General features: G+C 38.1%; 1 protein-coding gene across 7 annotated transcripts in view; it reads right to left on the bottom strand.

Moving 5' to 3' along the window:
- Nucleotides 1–20,291, bottom strand: part of LOC129775257 (mucin-12) — a 553,123-nt gene that overhangs the window by 514,244 nt on the left and 18,588 nt on the right. For 6 of the 7 annotated variants that reach the window (XM_055779765.1, XM_055779759.1, XM_055779768.1 and 3 more), the window contains one exon: nucleotides 10,968–11,450. The exons of the other annotated variant lie outside the window; for it this stretch is intronic. The gene's annotated coding sequence lies outside the window, so the exon portion shown is untranslated. The remainder of the gene's footprint in view (nucleotides 1–10,967; nucleotides 11,451–20,291) is intronic. 7 annotated transcript variants of the gene reach the window in all.

Genomic DNA, 20,291 nt, shown 5'->3' with positions numbered 1-20,291 from the left:
CTGGCAAGAGAAAAAATGAAATGAAATGTTTGTCTGGACTACATATTACGAACGGACGGAGTGAGCTCCCTGACGTAAATATATCACCACCACCACAGAGCCCTTTTTGCGGATATGTACAGACCGAGCAAACTGGGCGTCTGGGCGAACACATTCCACACGCACACCAATGCAGCAGCACGAACGCGACCTAGTCAAAACAAGAAGTTCTGCGCGGGACCAGCGTCTCTTGCCAGCGTTTGGCGAATTTGCGTGGAGAGCCGTAGATGGAGTCAAAAACAACGTAGTACCCACCACTACTACTGCTACTACTACTAGCGCCAACATCCATCCGACCGACCTCCACCAAGTACAGTTCCGCTCGTGTTGCCACACAGCCAACCAACCAACCAACCAACCAACCAGGCAGTAGAGTGAGTGGTGGTGCGCAGTGACGGGGACAGGTGCAAAACAAACCACCCTTTTTACGTCTGATTCCTTCGCCTTGCCGAGCGCGCATTTACGAAGTACTCCACCCAAACACGTAGAGAGACAGACCAGAGACCAAGCGAAATAATTCACCGTCACCAGCTCTCACGGTGGGTTCGTAACAGGGAATATTTTATGAGTTTTCTCCTAATTTGTTAACTGACGTTAACGAAGGCGTAAAACCGTGTCATGAACATTACCATAGAAATATCAGAGATTCAGTCTTTCGCTAAGCTAGATTTTTTGAGCTTAAATAATAATAATTGAAATAATAAAATAGCTGCTGACACTTCAATCAAAAAGTTCTCGGAAATCAGTAAGAAAATTGAAAGTAGGGGAACCGCGGGTAATACGGACAGTGGGGGTAATATGGACAGGTGGTTGATTTGTATAGTTACATTTTGAATTTCAGATTTCTGTTAATGAGAACACCTTCTACATGTTATTCTATAATATTTAAACCACCCTATGACAATGAATACTGATCAAAAGTGGAAAAGGGAAATATTTTTTTTTCTCGTAAAACTATTTTTAATCTATATTGTGTTTCAAATGACTAATTGAGGAAATGTATAATGTATATGGGCGGGGAAGTTCGGAAAAAAAACCGACAGGATAGGGAGATGGACACATATGTATGATTGATAAATTACAATTTTATTTTAAATTTTAGTGATGTACAAACCTGTAACACAGTTTAATGGATTCTCTTTTCACTACCCCCTTCGATGTTTCTATTCTAGCGGCTACATAAGTTGCCCGTTATTGACAGCTATGTTCGTGAAAGCACACAAATGGACAGAACAAATGTATGGAGAGATGGGAATGCTTCCAATTTTCATAAACTTAAACTATATACAGACTATGGGATTGTTATGTATAGCATATCAAACATATCTTAGAAAATTTCCGATTCGATTGGTATGCGAATCGACAAAATCCCTTCGCAGCAAAAATAGTTATTAACGTTAACTTTATTTCATAAAAACGTGGCCTGTTTTCTGATTTGGCACCCTTAATGTAAGACGTAGTCCTACGTCAAAAAAAAAAGAATGAGTCGGGAAAGACGGACACTTGAAGGGAAGGATAGACAGATGGACTGGAATGTTTTATTTTGTAATTCACGTCGATGTACTCAATAAGTTGAGGACTTCAAATAGGCCTTCAAAATGACCGAACAAGAAGGCATGACTAAAATCACCTAGAAGGCTAGAAGGGCCTTTTAGCTTTTCTCATTTTTTCAGGTCTATCTAAGTTGGGTTATTTCAGCCATATTAGTCATCTGAGTTGGTTTATAGAACGAATGCTTCCGTCCGTTTTTCCGTCAGTTCAAAAGCCAATTTACTGACTTCGTGAAGGACTTCCTATAGAATCTAGGGCAAGGAGATGTCGCACTAGTTCCTACTGCTGACTTAAAACTGTCGAAAATGGAATGTTAGTATAACATTCGCAGCCAGAAAACGTTCCCCTGCGATAATCATAGAATGGCTATTTGTTAGTGAGGAACAGAGCTTGGCAATTTCTAAATTACTAAAAGATTTCTAAAAGATTACATTGACTTCATTACTTCTTCCTTTCTCTTCAGCCAATTTCAATTTCGATTGTGTGTATTCACTACGCATACTGAAACATCTATTCTTCAATTTCGTTTTCGTTCTGCAGTCATATCCTTTGAATTTGAAAGCAGACGCTTTCAGTTGACGATTGAAACTGCTCCATTCATTATCATTTGAATGGGCTATATGTCACTTTCAGTTCCATATGTGAAAGAAGGATCAATGCTTTTAACTGAAAGTTTCATTCGATTTCTTTTTTCCAAACTTAACTTTCCCGGACCGTTTTTTTTTCCATAAAATGGATTATAATGGCATATGAATCTTACCAGCTATGCCAACAACAGATTACACCTGCTGTCATACTGCACATTCTTTCACATCGTCATTTTCATTAGTGAATACGGTTCGAGCTCCAACGAAATTTTCACTCGAAAAGAGACGCTTTCATTCGATATAAGATCCTTTCATTTGATGATTTGATAATTTCGCTTCAGTATGAATAATGAAAGAAATGAACGTGAAATGAAACGAGACTGTACGAAAATGAAGTGATATTCTTTTTATTGAGCGTGAAGAGTAGCACTATTTTCAGCCTGCATGAGTTTGCATGAAAATGAAAGGCAATAGGCGAATTATCGAGTAACGATGTATCAATTGAAGTGAAATTGTAAGGCCCTGGTGAGAAGAGGTAATAATCAGGATTCACTGAGGTAGTTAAGGGATTGTGTCAATGCGGAAGGTATAAGCAACCTGAAGACGACCAGGAATTCGCCTCTACATCTGAGATATTTCCCTCCGATTATTTGCGGAAGCGAGTTCCATAATACTCATGAGCCTATATAACATAATAGTTATATAGGCCTTCCCGAAGTTGGTCACTGAGTGATAGGCTCTTGCTATTTTGCTATTTTGCAAGTCATGACTTTCACATAGTGTACACGACCTTACAGATGAGTATTCCAATAATTTCAGTATTGGTATAACGTAGTTTTCATGCAGAAATATCTTTTTTTATAACAAAAAAGCCTCATTTTCGGTTCTTTATTGCTTTCTTCGGGGATCGTTATTTTTAATTTTTTGTGCAATTCGCGTTCGCCGATAATAGATGTATGTATAATAGATGTATAGTTCGCCGATAATAGATGTATAGTACATCTATTATCGGCGAACGCGAATTGCACAAAAAATTAAAAATAACGATAACGAACGATAACGAAAATAACGAAATAACGATGGATTTGTTTCTATTAGAGCTGTAGACATGTCTTTATTGTCATCCAGCTGTGGGATAATGAATGTCTAACTTGCCTCACAGAATCTCAAAATCGGAACCTTTGAGTTTGATGGCCTAATGTAGATGAAAAATCTAGCCATCCAATATAAATTCCACATAGACATAGCCTGCCTCATACCACATAGATAAGAAACACGCAGACCTCAACGACATTTTTTGAAGATTCAAACCCACCGCGAGTGAATGAAACTGCTATACATAAAACCATGGCAGAATTTGAAGCCTGAGCCCTCGTACAGAACCCACATAGATTCGAGTAGGTAAACCTCAAAACATAAGTATGCGCGCCGAACAAGGTGCACACACTCCCCGCACCCGAGAGCTCTATGCAATGTGGGCTTTTTTTTCTATTCTTATGCATCAAAGAACGTGTAAGAGAAATGGATGCTTAATTGTCTCCATCGTTGGAAACGAATCGATATGCATATGTACACATAGCCGCCATAGAAGATAGCAGAAGCGATGCGAAATTGGGTCAGGATCACATATCCACACAAAACTTGTGATGATGCAGCTCTCTTTCTCCATCGCTCTCGCTCCGACTGGTGCACCACCAGCAGCAGTCCATAGACTGTAACCAGAGTATACAAGCATGTACTCACCACGCTTTACGTGTACATAATGATGTACATTATTATTACGCCCGTAACTTGTGGAAGCTGTAATTGCGTCGTATTTCTGGCAGAGGCAAATCTCTCTATGGCGCATGAAACGCTCCGCCGAAACGCATTTGACGCTACATAGTTTCTTCTTTTGCGTTTATTGGACTAGATTTGTGGTGATTGAAAAATTGTTCTCGTTCTGCGTCGTGTTGATAAAAACACACTCCTTTGTAGCTGGATCAAACACTGAGGTTAAATGACATGAGGCTAAACACACAGAAGTTGTAATGTTCCAATGTGACAGATTCAATAAAAAAAGAATAGTTCTAGGAAAGCATGCATAATTTACAAGGAGAAAGTAAAGTATATTCAGAGTGATGCAATAAAGTGGAAAGCCACCCTGGATGTTATAAAAATGAACGATACTTGACGAAGTATTATACCACCAACCGCGCATGTATGTGACACAGTTATGACTTCAAACTTCAGCGTATCCTTGACATGTAATGAGTTACATTAACTGAGAAGATGGGCACTAAGTTTGTAGGTATGAGAATTACTAGATTATATCTATGACAAATACAAAAACTATCAAGGAAAAAATTCATGATCAAAATTTTGCTGCTGTGTTATTCTAGATATAGAATAACCGCCTAGATTTTATTTTGTTCTGCCGTCTGCACAGTTAAGCCGACGAAGAGACAAACAATGTTGAACTAAATGATTCACTATATATCAGTGATCCCAACCAGGGATGCAAAATGTCGGCAAAACATGTTGAATACGGAAAGTAAATTTTTATTAGTTTTTAGCTCCACCGCCGATACTCACTTCTTTTTATCAATATTTGACTGCGTTTGTTTTGATCTAATCATCGTTTCATCGCCAGAAATATCAGTTCATTCCCGATGTCATCGAATGTTGAAGTCGCAAATATTCTTTTTCATCGCGTCCTGGTGAAATTTTTGTGGTTATAAAACCATAAACCAGATAACTAGCTAACCCGACAATCTTCGTCTGGCCGAAAATTGAGTTTTTAGTATGAATAATTTCGAATATTTACGTTTTCGTTCAAAGCCAATGTTCGTTGGTTCAATATAAGGCCAGTTCATTGATTGATCTTCCGATTGGAATTTTAAAAGACTAAAAGCCAACCAAAGAACTTTGTAATCTGAAGAATAGTTCAAAAATCAATCAATCACTCAATTCGCGATGACGAATATACAGTATCAACATCTATGGTACCAGAACTCGTCATTATTAAAAATAATTATTAGACACAACTCAAGATTCACTTACAAAAAACATGTTCATAACGTTTATATTTTCAAAGTGCGTTAAGGGGTAGTACACTGTGGAAACTTGAAAAAAAAAGTCACAGGAGGGTTGTGTCCGAGACACGATCGCATAGTTGACGTAGGATTCCGTTAGGCTATCTGTTGGTTTTGGATATGTTTGGAGGATCACATCATTAAACTCTTTGAGAATGATTTGCCCTGAAAAGAGCCGTTTTGTTTGGTTGTTGGGTATTGTTTATTCACTCCACCAGTGTTTACTGAGTGATGATGACAGAAGGATGGCGAACAGTCGTTGGATGGTGCGTATCAGATAAAAGATACTGAAGTGGAACGAGATATGATGAAAACCGCCCTCTGTGATCCAAGACAGGAAGCATGTGATATGCATGGATGAAATAAATAAATAAAAAACAAACAATGTAATATAGGATAATTTCCAATACCGAACACAATTATCAATTTTTCACATCAGTAAAAACATATTACTTTAATATAGAGAAAACATATTTGAAATGGAAAAAGTAATTTTCTTTCATAATTATCACTTTCTGAGTGTTTATTCAACCCAATGCGAATTTTAATTGGACTAACAACACCTAATATGCTATATATAGAGTATATGGGAAATTACTTTTTCTAATATTTCTTCACTTTTTCAATTTTTCTCGCCGTATAAACTTTCCTTGGGTGAAAATGAACACAACAAAACAGACAGCAAGAACTAAACGACCCGTTCTCGAGCGGGAACACACCTTGGTTTTCATTTATGAAAATTTAAATAAATCGTTTCATATATCAAGTCATTTTTAAACCAAATGATACCATATACAATTTTACACTTACGCTTGTGCTAAATTTTCCACAATACACGATCGGTCATTGATATGAAATTTCACGAAGTAACGAACATTAAAGTTCCAAATTTAAATTTTATTTGCTAGAATTAATCGCATCGCTCACCTTACTTGCAATATAAAAATGTCCCCGACTTGCATATATTTGCAATGCCGAATCCCCCAGGCACCTTGGTTTAGATGTCTCTGTTAGGGAACACATATCGGTAGGAACAATAGTTCCTCCTACTTTAATGTATTTGCAATGACGATTTCCCCCAGGCAGCTTGGTTTTGAAATCTCTGTTATTCCCTAATAATTCGGTAGGAACGAAAGCTTCCCACAGGCAGCATGGTTTTGATGTCTCTGTTAGGGACCCACCGCATGTGTCGTCGATTTCGACCAATCAGAAGTGGTTATTTCCGTTAGAATAGGGGTTGGGATTGTTCAATTGTTCGATAGTTAGTTTCATGACATATATTATTTTCTTCGATATAAGAAATTGTGATGGAGTGCCGAAATCGATTGACGCGAAAATTTCATCAATCCATCATGAAATGACTGAGCAATAAGCGTTTGAAATTGGACAATTTTCACGATGTACTCGATTTTCGATTTTCAATTTGTACCCCAATATGTACCCGTAAGACGTAATCCTACGTCAAAAAATGAAAAAAGGGCTTATGTTCTATGGGTTGTCTACTTTACTGTAGATTTTGTCACAGTTTTACCCGATGCTCCGTTCCGAAATTACAAGCGAATTAGTGAACCTAAGTCTTTGCTTAAGGAGCGCGTGAGGAATGACTTTTGAATTGCTCCTAAGTGCTTTTGTCGATCAAAGATTCGAACAACTCGAATCGTTTACTATCGCGAACAGAGCGGTGGATTTGCAATATTGATGCAAGCAACCAAAAGTCAAAAGTTTTGGAAATTGCAGCAAATATAGCAACCTGTAACTTCAATGATGGTCTACAAGACGTTTTGGAGATAATGAATGAACTTAAGCTTGAAATTGGACCGGAGTGCAACAATTTCTGCGGAAAATTGGATAAGGAACGAATCGAACGCGCAGAGTAGTGGATGTCATAAGCAACTAGAGAAGCCCGCAAGTCTAATTTGGCAACAAAAAAATGACAGGAAGATCACTTTTTAAGCGTTGGTTTTATGGTCCAGGGATTGCAGACTGAGGATACGATGTAAAATGAACGAAATAAGTGTATCTAAAATTTAAAACGCGTTTTTATTGGAACCATGTTTTGCAAGCTGGTGGGAGTTCTACCTCCGGAACGGCCTATCTGTTTTTGATGAAATTGTTTTTCTCAGATTCTCCACTAAATTTCCTGCCATGTAGGTAGGATTCTTTCGATATTTTGAAAAATAATATTTTGGTGAATGTTTTTGTCTCGATTTTTTAGGCAAAAACGCATTTTTCGTTTTTCGCGTTTTCGTAAAAATTAATATTTTGAAAAAATCCTACGTACGATGACAGGAAATATATCCAAGATCACGTGAAAATAAAAAAAAATGATTGAAATCGGTCCACTAGAAAAACTTGCCGAGCTCCCATCAGTTTACGAGGTTTTGGCTGCAAGGATTCAACAAACCGGTTGCAGTTATTCAGGGGACAGTCCAATTTGTACCAATTCATTCTTTGTTTAATCAATAATACATACCTAATAAAACTGTGATATCAGATTAATCATAGTGATTTATATTTTCGTTGAAAAAAATCACGAAAAACTCTTTTTTTGTGATCATAATGTACTACCCCCTTAATCCACATATTATTAGAATTGAATTTTCTACTTTTCATAAATATTTTACAAAAAAAAACGATTTTTCTCGCCATAAAATTGATTTATGGGCGGAGGCGAACACAACAAAAATAAAGACAGGTCGAATCGGACGATCATTTTTGTTGATATAGAAGAGAAAATATAGGAGTGCGTTTTTCCGTCTGAAAATCCATTACCATTTTCGAACGAGGATCAATTCAATTAACGCGAATAACTATTTAACATTGTAGAATAATTATCATTGTAGAACATATGGAGATTATATTCCCCGAAATATCCCATTTTCCTCCAAAATTTTCAGATTTTTCTCGCCGTATAATTGATTTAAAAACAGAGACGAGCACAACAAAATAAAACTAGCTCAAATCGAACGATCCGCTCTCTAGTTTTGCGCTTAGCAACACATTTGGCGATTCATTTTTATTTAGGGGTGATGAGGGCACAGTTGTCATTGAGGGCAAATTGTTCACTTACTTGTTTGGTAGTATAACTATTGACTATTGATGCCGTATTGATAGTCACCCTATATTTGAAGAGTTTCATGTCTATTGGGTTATCCCGTACTTCAGTAGAGGTGTTGCATGACAAAATATAAATGAAAACAGAAATCGCTCTCTCGGTAGCCATTCGGCAGTTTTGTGCGCATTGTATTTAAGGCAGTATTCTAGTCTAGAAATTTGAAAATAATCTCTTTTTTCCTTCATATTTCTATAGTTTAGGCATCCAAGAGTATACTTTAGAAAGGACGTATCGAAAATCCTATTATTTATCGAGTTAGAGCCATTTTAGTGATGCGGTATCTAACCTGGTACAGCCATAACAATGAACATCAAGCGTGTTTTTCTCGAAACTAGTTTTTTCAAACTGGCGTACACGATATCTCAAGTTTTACTGAACCGATTCATGTCGAATTTATATGAGTACAATTTGCATGCATTTCTCCATCGCATGAACCTCTAAAAAAATGATATTTTTAAAATTTTATCATATTTCAAAAAATTGGGAAATGTAAGAAAAAACATTTTTAACCGCATTTTGTTTTTCAAACAGGCGCCATTTCGTCAAAAAAGATGTCTTTGACTTGTCTGAGGTACATGCGGTAGCGGCATCTTTACTGATTCAGAATCTGTTGGATTTTTTCGTTTCAGATTACCAGAAGGGATGCAATCGTGTACACCATGGCACAACTTTTTTTTGAACCATCTCACTTCATCAGCTCTTAACTATTCTAGTTATGAATATTTTTTCGTTCAATTTTTGTTTTATTTTTAAAAAGTAGATGAACAAATAATGATGTAATGGATAGTGAGAATATTCTTTGTTTTAATTTTACGGAGCTCGAAAAAAGTCCGAAATTCGTGCCTCTACACTAGAATACCCCTTTAAGGAATTTTTCGTGAAATTCAGTTTTTACGAATAGAATAAGAAAACCTAACTAATCGATATCTTGGGCGCGATCGATTGGCATCGACAGAAAATTAACAAGAAGTCACTCAACATACATATGTTAGTGTTAACTACTCGCTTTCTGAAGCGAAACAGAAAGAAACATTACGACGTTATTACCCTTGTCTGTTGAATTGTGACTCGTCGCCATTACTTATTCATTTTTGACATCACAGCTGGGGGAACACAGATTGCTCATGCCAATGAACCAATCAGAATGTGAAATTTTCGTAAAAATAATACATGACATGACAATATTCTTCATAGAAATAGATGCGTAAAAATATTTTCAATCGATGGAATCATATCTGCGATCTGTCAAAAATTAAAGAGTTAAGAACATTTAAAAAATTTATATTCACAGTCTATGAACGGTTTAGATTGACGAAAATTGGAGTATCCCCATTTTCCCAACTGCTCTGTGTATTTCTGTGCTTCTCTTTCCTACCTGTTTACGGTCATAGACGAACGAGCAGCTTATGTAGCGGCGAGGCAAAATATTTATATGCCACTGCGAATCAGTCGCACGAGAACCGCTCACTCGAAATGCAAGCACAGTGCGTGTTGCTCTACGGACACTGTGGCGAATGAAAATATTGCAACTTGAGCTCCACCCGTTTGCGACCTATTCCAACGGGCGGGAGTAAAAAAAGATGATATTTGCGATTCCGTTCCATTATCGCTCTAATTTTTTGATATTGAACATTGATTTCTTTATTTGAAAAAAGCGTTTTCTCACTTCAAGGGGACGAATAAAAAATTGAATTCTTTTTTTATATATAAAAACAAAAACAAATACGTGTACAAAAACAATTTCCAAAAATCCAATAATACTGAAAACGTTATAAAGAATATACATACTCAATACGGATCCAGAAATTTTCCGAACCGAAATCCTTTTTATGGAATCGTCATATTATTGGAACATTTGTGAAAGAAATACAAAAAAACACTGTAATACAAGTGACATGTCTCTCGTATTTTAATTAGCGATGTTTGTTCAAACTATTTGAAAACTATGGACCATTTCGTTCGTTAATCATTCTACGACGGTAACTTACACCAGCAAAGTTGTACCGAAACCTCGTCGAACCACAAACCGAACTAATTGAAATTTGTACATAGAAACTAATTCGAATCGTCCAGATCGAGAGATTGAGTCCGGTCCAGTCGGTCCGGCTTGGGTGGTGCTAGTGGTGCTGATGATGGTAATACCCATCCCAACCAAGCATCACACGAAACAGTAAAGCTCCGAAAAGTTGCAGAAACAATTTTACGCTTCATCAGAGTAATTTTAATCCGACAGAAAAATGAGACGACTTCATCAAGCCCTCCTGGAGTAGAAATTGAATCGCGTATACGTGTATAGGACACGGTGAGACGACTAGACGGAATTATATAAGATCGGATACTGCTAGGGTAAGCAAAACAAAAACAAAATTAGTTGTTCTCGACTGTGGCTTGAAAAATGTCCCCTCTGCGAAACAACGGAAAACCCAAGTAGAAGGAGATTTTATGCTGTTTCTATCAGCTAAAGATTGTACGTCTCTTTAGGAAAACGTCAACATGCATCAATCATAAATCAGCGATGAAAATGAGTGTTGTGTGTGATATATTCTTATTTATATACTCAATTTAATTAGGTGATCGAGAAAAAAAACATTTTGTACATACCTTCTACGAAGAGCGTAACTTTCTCGTCCGGAAGCTCCAGCGTAAAACTTTTCACAACGTTTCGAGACTTTTGTTTCACACAAATAACACAAACAAATTTCACTATTTACACACCTAACAATAAGCACCTGGCTCAGACGAACAGCACTTTTCTTTCGCCTGAATCACTTTGAATCATTTCTCGACTCCTCGAAAGCAATCACTCTAGGACATGTAATAAGTTGTTCTATCAATATTACTACTTGTATGTATTACTGCTATTACTCTCAGATCGCTAACGTTCACTACCACTATTATAGCGAATAAATCTTCGATGTATGAGGTTTCACGACAATTTGGCAATATTCAGTTGCACTAGGTACCTGCTCTTTATCAGATACTCGGAGTTTTCGATTCTAAGAAAAAACTAATGATTCCCGTAAAAGTTTTTTTTTATTGTGAACGACACAGTTACACAATTTTGTATATTTTCCTCCAAGAGGTCTGAAACGAGACGGATAAAACGCAATGATTAGATTAGTGTTTCAGGCATTAAGCGGGATCGTAAACAAGATGTTTAATTTAAATCGGTCGGCTTCATCCATTAGTCAGCAAACACTTAAACCAGCGGCGGAAAATAATATATAGTGTTTGCCAATGAAAGTTCACAAAGGCTTATAAATAATTGATAAACACAGAAGTCCGATGAAGGTTCGTAATATTTGTTTCTCCTCCTGCCAGTATCGAAGACGCATCATTTGACGCCGACTGTGTGCACACATGTGGTTTAATAAGTATAAATCATCACGAGAACCGATTTTTTTGTTCTCCTATCTAAGAGGGGGAACGTGCCGTCGGTGGTCGTGCATTCCATTCAATTTTGCATTTCGAGTTGCTGCACCAACTGGCTAGAACAACGTAAAAGTTGAACAAGACCTATCCCAACACGCAATCAGTTGCAGTCTCTGAGCCGCTGCTCTAGTACCGCAAAACAGCACCGGGGGTTTTTCTGCAGTGGAGTGATATAAACCAAAAGAGTGACGCTTAGGTTCACCTTCAATCGTTTTAAATTACACGGACACGGTTCGATGGTAGGGTGCGAATACTGTGGACCAGTACATTTAATCTGGCATTTGAAAAAAATGTCATCCTAAATGATGGAAAACCACAGTTCGACAAAAACATATGAGGGGCTTAGAATGCAAGGGGTATAAGTGACTTGATCGATTTCTTTTCATCAACTTTTTCTTTAGTTAATAACTCAACTGCAAAAACGTTCCAATTTAAGTTTGCTATAGAGTCCGATAGATGAGGTTCTGACCTATCTTCCACATTGCCAAATACAGTACGGAATGTATTTGCAGCTAAGTTATGACCAAAAGAGAGAGTCGATGTAGAGAAATCGATCGAATCACTTACACTCCTTTCATTCTAAGCCCCTCAAACCAAATTATGAAGGGTAATAAAGAGATTTTTTTTTTTAGATAAGCATGAGTCTTAGAGTCCTGATAGGTGTTTCATCAATGCAGATAACGTTTTGCAACTACCTTTTCGCTTCATAAATCGAAACGCAATCATGAACCTATTGGTAATCGAGAATTGTAAGATCCTTCTCAAATTGAATCACCCTTCGAGATCTTCAGCAAAATGTTAGCTTCCCGAGTTTTTGCAGATCCTCCGTTAATTTCCATGTTTCTATGAAGAAGTTCGTAAAATTCCTGATCATCTTAGAGCATTGAAGTATAAACTTATTTTTTTTCTAAACGAATGATCTGGCTTTTGTATCTTTAATGACCATCAACTTCCCTGAACACAATTTTATATTCTCGGATAGTTAGAAAAAATGACATTAGTGACTAAAACGGTTCGAGTAATGACCAAAACATGAATAAGAAAAGTTGTCTATAATCATAGTTCAACCTTAAGTAAGCTACTCTCCGTCCAACTTCTATAAGACCACCCTGAATATATTTCGTTGTACCACAAACAGTTATAATTTCAACGAGATATTTTCATACATTGTTGAATGCTTAGAGTAAAGTATATTTAACGTCAATTTTGTTCAAAAGAGTCGTTTGTTTATTTATTGGGCTTACGTCCAATGCGGAGTAATTCAATTTAATGATTTCAGCTGTCCAGTTTCTATTAGACCATTCAAAATTCATAAGTATTATCAATGAAAAATTCAAAACGATCGTTTGATTTACCTGTCAATAATCGGCAACCTTGTCATTTCGGTTAAAAAGTCACTGGAGGGTTGTGTCCGAGACACGACCGCATAGTTGCCGTAGGATTCCGTTAGGCTATCTGTTGATTTTGGATATGTTTGAAGAATTACATCGTTAAATTCTTTGATAATGATTTGGTGGCCCTGAAAAGGGCCATTTTGTTTGGTTGTTGGGTGTTGTTTGTTCACTCCACCAGTGTTTACCGAGTGATGATGACAGAAGGATGGTAAATAGTCGTTTGCTGGTGCGTATCAGATAAAAGATACTGAAGTGGAACGAGATATGATGAAAATCGCTCTCATCGATCTTAGACGAGATACCTCCTGTGATATGTATGGATGAAATAAAGAAAAAAAAAACTCACCAATGTAATATAAGATAACTACCAATACCGAACACAATTATCATTTTTTCTCATCAGTAAAAACAGGTTTCTTTAATATAGAGAAAACATATTTGAAATGGAAAAGGTAATTTTCTTTTATAATTTTTACTTTCTGAGTGTTTATTCAACCCAATGCGAATTTTCAATGGACTTACAACACCTAACGCTATTTATAGAGCATATGGGAAATAACTTTTTTCTAATATTTCTTTACTTTTCCAATTTTTCTCGCCGTATAAACTTTCTTTGGGTGAAAATGAAAACAACAAAACAGACAACTTAAACCAAACGATCCGTTCTCGAGCGGGAACACACCTTAGTTTTTATTTATGAAAATTGAAATAAATCGTTTCATATATCAAGTCATATTTAACACAACTGCTACCATATACAATTTTACAATAACACATGTACTAAATTTTTCACAATACATGATCGGTCATTGATATGAAATTTAACAAACATTAAAGTTCCAAATTTAATTTTTATTTGCTAGAATTAATCGTATCACTCACCTTACTTGCAATATAAAAATGCCCCCGACTTGCATATATTTGCAACGCCGATTTCTCCCAGGCAGCTTGGTTTCGATGTCTCTGTTTGGAAACACATTTCGGTAGGAACAAAAGTTCCCCCTACTCTCATGTATTTGCAATGCCGATTTTCCCCAGGCAGCTTGATTTTTGATGTCTCTGTTAGGGACCCGCCGCTTGTGTCGTCAATTTCGACCAATCAAAAGAGGGTATTTCCGTTAGGATAGGGGCTGAGATTTTTCAATTGTTCGATGGTTAGTTTCATGACATATATTATTTTCTTCAATATAAAAAATTGTTATGGAATGCCGAAATCGATTGACGCAAAAATTTCATCAATCCATTATTAAATGACTGAGTAATAAGCGTTTGAAATTGGACAATTTTCACGATGTACTCGATTTTCGATTTTCAATTTGTACCCCAATATGTTCCCGAAAGACGTAATCCTACGTCAAAACCTGGAAAATTCGTGTTGGTATACTATTTATCCAATTCTGCAGAACGGATTTCTCGATGTTTTTCCATGTCTCCGATATTGCGGCCTTGAGCTCATCAATCATTGTGTACCGCCGCTTTCCCTCAGTGTAGATTCTGCGTACAAGGATCCCTTCTGGAATGTTCAACAGGATTCAAGTATGGTGAGCGACCCGGCCAGTCCAAGAAAATAAGTTTTTGGTCAGTTGCTCAGTTTCCTCTCTGGTATGAATAGTAGCATTGTTTTGCTAAAATGTGATTTTTTTGCCACGATATCTACGCAAAAATGGTAGAAGAGAGGATTCGAGAACATCCTTGTAATCCTTGCTATTCAGTTCGAATGATGTGAAAGCTATCTTGAGTTTTCATCATCTTGAGCTATCTTGAGCATCATGACCATCCAAATTGAAAAAATTGAAATTTTTCGTCACCGAATAAGGATTGGGCGATCTTGGATCGATTCTTTTCCATTTCGATTTCCGATCTTTAGGATCGATTCATTGTAATCGGAAAAATCATGAAGATCGATCTTTTTCCTTCGATTTTTTTCGATCTTAGAGTTTTTTCCAGTGTACATTGATTTTAATCTCATCACTTGACAAATTTCATAAACATAGCTTTCGAGGATGTCAAATTAGTGATAGTGGATAGGATTGGGTGATCTTGGATCGATATTTAGAAGATCGATCTTTTCCTTTCCGATTTCCGATTTTTCGGATCTATTCTTCTATTTAAAAAATCGCGAAAATCGATTTTTTTCTTCGCTATCTTCCCGATCTTTTTGATCGTAGAAAGAAAATTGTAAATTTGTTTTTCAGTAAACATTGATTCTCACCAAGAACCAATTTCATAAACATTGCATTTCTTTCAAGGTTGTCAAATTAGTGGTCGTATGTTTAGAAGAACCAGTTTTGTATGTTCGGTCATTACAAAACAAGTGGTCACAAGTATATTTACACCATCAGATTCACTAGGCTGACAGTGAAAATTGTGACGAGATGGGATGGTGATATGAGGTCCAGCTGAAGCGTTCTTTTCTAGAACTGGGACTACTACCAAAATTTCGACTAAATACCAGACGTATGATACGATTGGATTCAACTGGATTTTCAGCGGAGTTCTGGATGAATATCAGTTTTTGAATTTTCAATATTAATTTTCAATTAATTTATTTAATCAAATAATTCCATAATGGTTCAAGATGAATGTCCTAAAAATACATTTTTCTGGGCTTTCATGTTTTTATGACCTTTATTCTGAGAATCAAACTGAAATGCCTTTGACGTTCGAATAGAAATGTGAAATGTTCATTTCATGTTTGAAGAAAATACAATACAGGGCGGACTCGATTATATACAATTATGGATTTATTTTTACCGTATATAATCGAATCCTGTATATAATCGAGTATAAAAAAAAATTAATCGTTTTTTATACATATATTTTTCGTTTTTTGAACATAAAAAGGATTTAATTTTTGATTCATCCCTTTGACGTCATAAAATACCTTTCTCACATAAAAAATCCGAATTCTTTCAGGAGGTGATAGAGGATCATATTTGATGAAAAAATCCTTCGAATTTCACCAATGACTGAGTTATAGAACTATTTGTTTGTTTCTGACTCTCTTGCCTCAAACTGGCGCTACATAAAAAAGTACGCTACAGAAGACCATTCTATTGATTCCATTAGAAAGATGAGAAAATTTAGTACAGGATATAGTTGTGAAACATCTAAATAAGTGGATTTAAATAACATTTTGAAAGTTATACATTTCAAAGTTAGTAATTTTTAATGGGTCATTATTAATTTTATCCTAAAAATTCACATTGAATTTAATTTTTTTCTATAAATTAAATTTAAGCTGTCTAACCGCTCTACAATTTGTTCTTTGACACCCAACTTCTATCTGTCTTAATTTCTCTGCAATATTGATATAAACAATTCCTGGCGAAAATTCAAGCAAAATCTTCAAAAATGACGATTTTGACCCCACTGCACAATGGTCCAGGAGATGTATTTAAGTGGAAATTAGCATTTAGAGGTTGACAGTTATTCTCTAGACAAAAACTGTCTTAGACAAAGATGTTACTCATGATAAAACGCTCGTTTTTTTGTTGTCAAAAATAGGGTGACCAAAATTGTCGATTATTTCATTTCATTTCAAATCTAACTTTCTTATCTTTATAGATAGAGGTAAACATAGTTCGATAATGTTGTAGACATCTTTGTAGAACAAAGAGATTATTTGAGACATCTTTGTGGAACAAAGTTTTTCTCTGTCTCTTGAAATAACCGATATAGCCGATTTTCTAAGTTACGTTAGGGTCACCATGAGAAAAACTGTTTATTTTGCTCTAACTTTTCTATTTCAAATTTTACATACAAATTGTCTTCGAAAGACTTTTAGAGCTTACTAATACAAACATTTTTCGAAGCAGAACTTGTCAATATCTCAACTTTACTCAAAGTTATTGATATTTCTTCCCAAAAAACTGACAATAGTTGACAGCTAGCTGTCATCACTGTCATTCTGAAGTTTGTTTTCACTCGTACCACACATTCTTTGCTAACCACAAATATGGAATAGAGTTTCATTATTATAAATAGTAAATTAATTGAATCAGCCTGTCGTGCTTTTGAACATAAAAATGAGAAGTTCAAATGTAGGTAATACTTTGTAATATTAAACTGTAATTAATTAACGCTTTCTTGAATAAATACAGCTTTGAGCTCGCTATATTCAACTGTAAACACGCGTGCCGAAAAGAACCTCCGAAACCCCCGCAACAGTATGGTAGTGTTGCCACACGTTCAAATTTATCTGGAATGGTTCAGATTTTTTCGTTATTTCTGGTACAGATTCTGTACGGTACAGAGTACAGATTTTCGTCAAAAAGTACAGATTGGTACAGATTTTCTCCACTTTCCATTTCTTACATTTGAATATTGAGGTACATTTGAAAAGCGACAAGAATTTTTAGGTTGGAATAGCAGCAGAAGAAATTGCCAGAACAATGGACAGCGAAAGGCAGATCATTTCAAAGGATATTTGTCGCAGTTGTCGCAGCAAATGAGAAAAAGATTCGATTTCGATGATCCGACGCTCAAGGCTGCGGCAATGTTAAATCCCAGAAACATTTCCAATTTGACAAGCATTGACGTGTTAGAATTCTACAGGATTCTACAATGGGAATGTACAAAATGTGGAGAATTAATTCCGTACTCATACGGTACAGTTTCAGGAAACAAGCATGTGCAGGGTTAGTGGACAAAAATTGGATGTCTAAAAAGGATTGACGGTTCGCTCGCATTTCGGCAGTCCGATGTCTTGTTTGTAACAATAAACAATAAAAATAAGCTACGAAACCGGTACAGCAACGATACAATGAGCGCTATTTTGAGATCAAGATATTTGATCAATCATCGTGGCGGCAGCTCGGAAATGTTAATGGATGGTGCAAAATACTAGGCTGTCAAAAAAGTCCTGCGGTATTTCCGCGAGGTGTCGTTGTAAGCACGTAGTTCTTTTTTTTTTTTTTTTTTTTTTTTTTTATAGAGGTGAGGAACGCTCTTCCAGCCTTATCTGGGAAGGGATAACCCAGACGTCGAGTGGGGATCGCACCCACAAAAACCAAGCCCTCTACTCGTAGCCTCATTCCCCCCGGGACCACATCTAGGCGACTACTTCAGGGGGCGGCTGTGCTCATGCACTTCACGAGTTTTCAACGCTAACTAGCGTTGATCCTTCCCTTTTTCTCTATACATCTCATTTACGTTTCCGTTGTACTCCGCCACGCACATCCGCAGCACAGGCTTCCTTTTACCCGTCGAGACGTGTACCGATTAGGAATTGCCCTCCAACTTGACGCGCAACCCGTCACAGTCACCCTCGCGGGGTTTCTCACCTGTCGAGACGTGAACCGATTAGGAAGCGCCCTCCATCTTGACGCGCGCCCCGTCACAGCCACCCTCGCAGGATTTCTCTTCCCAACGGAGCGCCGATTAGGCAGTGCCCTCCAACATAACGCGCACTCCGTCACAGCAACTCTCGTGGGGGTACCCACCGATTTGATGATGCTCTCCTAGGCTCTCGCTCCGCCGAAACGACCCTCGCAATGTTCCTCTCTCAATCCACCAACAGGCATTGCCAGCATTTTCTTGACCCTGCTCTCCAGATTCCGCTTATCCGTCGAGACGTGTACCGATTAGGAATTGCCCTCCAGCTTGACGCGCAACCCGTCACAGTCACCCTCGCGGGGTTTCTCACCTGTCGAGACGTGAACCGATTAGGAAGCGCCCTCCAACTTGATGCGCGCCCCGTCACAGCCACCCTCGCAGGATTTCTCTTCCCAACGGAGCGCCGATTAGGCAGTGCCCTCCAACATAACGCGCACTCCGTCACAACGACTCTCGTGGGGTACTACACTTTGCAACAGCCCTCGCATTTGTTCCTCTTCTATGGTCAGGGGTTATTACTACGCTGGTCGGCCCTCCACTTCCGCTGTAGCTCGGACATGATGTGTATGATTACACTGTTCACAGCGTTCCAGGTGCCCTCGTCGCGACACATTTTCTCTACTATGTTCCCGGCATGAAGGGCAGGCAGCCCCTCGCGTCTTGCGGTGAACCTGGGACACACAAATACCACGTGTTCTGGTGTTTCCTCCACATCTTCACACTCCGGACAGAGTGGCGACGTTGCGTGCCCGAACCGGTGCAAATATTGCCTGAAGCAGCCATGTCCAGACAGGAACTGTGTCAGATGAAAATTCACCTCCCCGTGCTTCCTGTTCAGCCAGGTCGATAGTACCGGTATGAGCCCATACGTCCACCTGCCTTTCTCCGCCGTGTCCCATTCCTGCTGCCACTTCAAGAGTGATTCTACTCTCGCTGTTTTCCGGATACCCCTGATTTCCTTTCGTCTGTAGCACTCTCTGTCTTCCGCCAGAGTGATGCCAATAGGGATCATGCCGGCGATAACGCAGACTGCCTCCAACGAGATCGTCCTATACGCGCTCGCAACTCTCATCGCCATGAGCCGAAACGTACGGTCCAGTTTACTACGATTCCGGTGGGTTTCGAGAGCCGCAGACCAGGCTGGTGCTCCGTACCGCAGTATGGACGAGGATACAGCAGCCAGGAGACGCCTTTTGCTACTGCAAGGTCCTGCGTTATTCGGCATTATTCTCGCTATCGCGCTAATGGACTTCTCTGCTTTCTCGCAGACGTAGTCGACGTGGTTGTTGAAATTCAGCCGGTCGTCGATCATAACTCCCAAGTATTTCAACCTACGCTTAGAAGTTATCACGTGTTCCCCGACTGTGATTTCCGCTCGCTGCACGGCTTTGCAGTTACTCACCAACAATACTTCCGTTTTATTATGAGCAATCTGCAGTTTCGCTGCTTGCATCCAGTTCTCTACTGAGACGATGGACTCGATTGCAAGCATCTTCACCTCTTCGAGTGTCTCGCCTGCCACTGTGAGAGCGATATCATCCGCGAAGCCCACGATCTCCACGCCTTTGGGAAGCTTCAGATTCAGTACTCCGTTATACATTACGTTCCAGAGCGTTGGGCCCAGGATAGAGCCTTGTGGTACTCCGGCCGTTATATTCAACGTTGTCTGCCCCGTGCTCGTCTCGTAGACTAGGACGCGGTTCTGGAAGTAGCTTCCTAGAATTCTGCACAGGTACCCAGGAACCTTCATACGGTGTAGGGA

The sequence above is a fragment of the Toxorhynchites rutilus genome, chromosome 3 (assembly GCF_029784135.1).
Source record: "Toxorhynchites rutilus septentrionalis strain SRP chromosome 3, ASM2978413v1, whole genome shotgun sequence".
NCBI classification, from domain to species: domain Eukaryota; kingdom Metazoa; phylum Arthropoda; class Insecta; order Diptera; family Culicidae; genus Toxorhynchites; species Toxorhynchites rutilus.
This window is presented reverse-complemented; position numbering and strand designations above follow the sequence as displayed.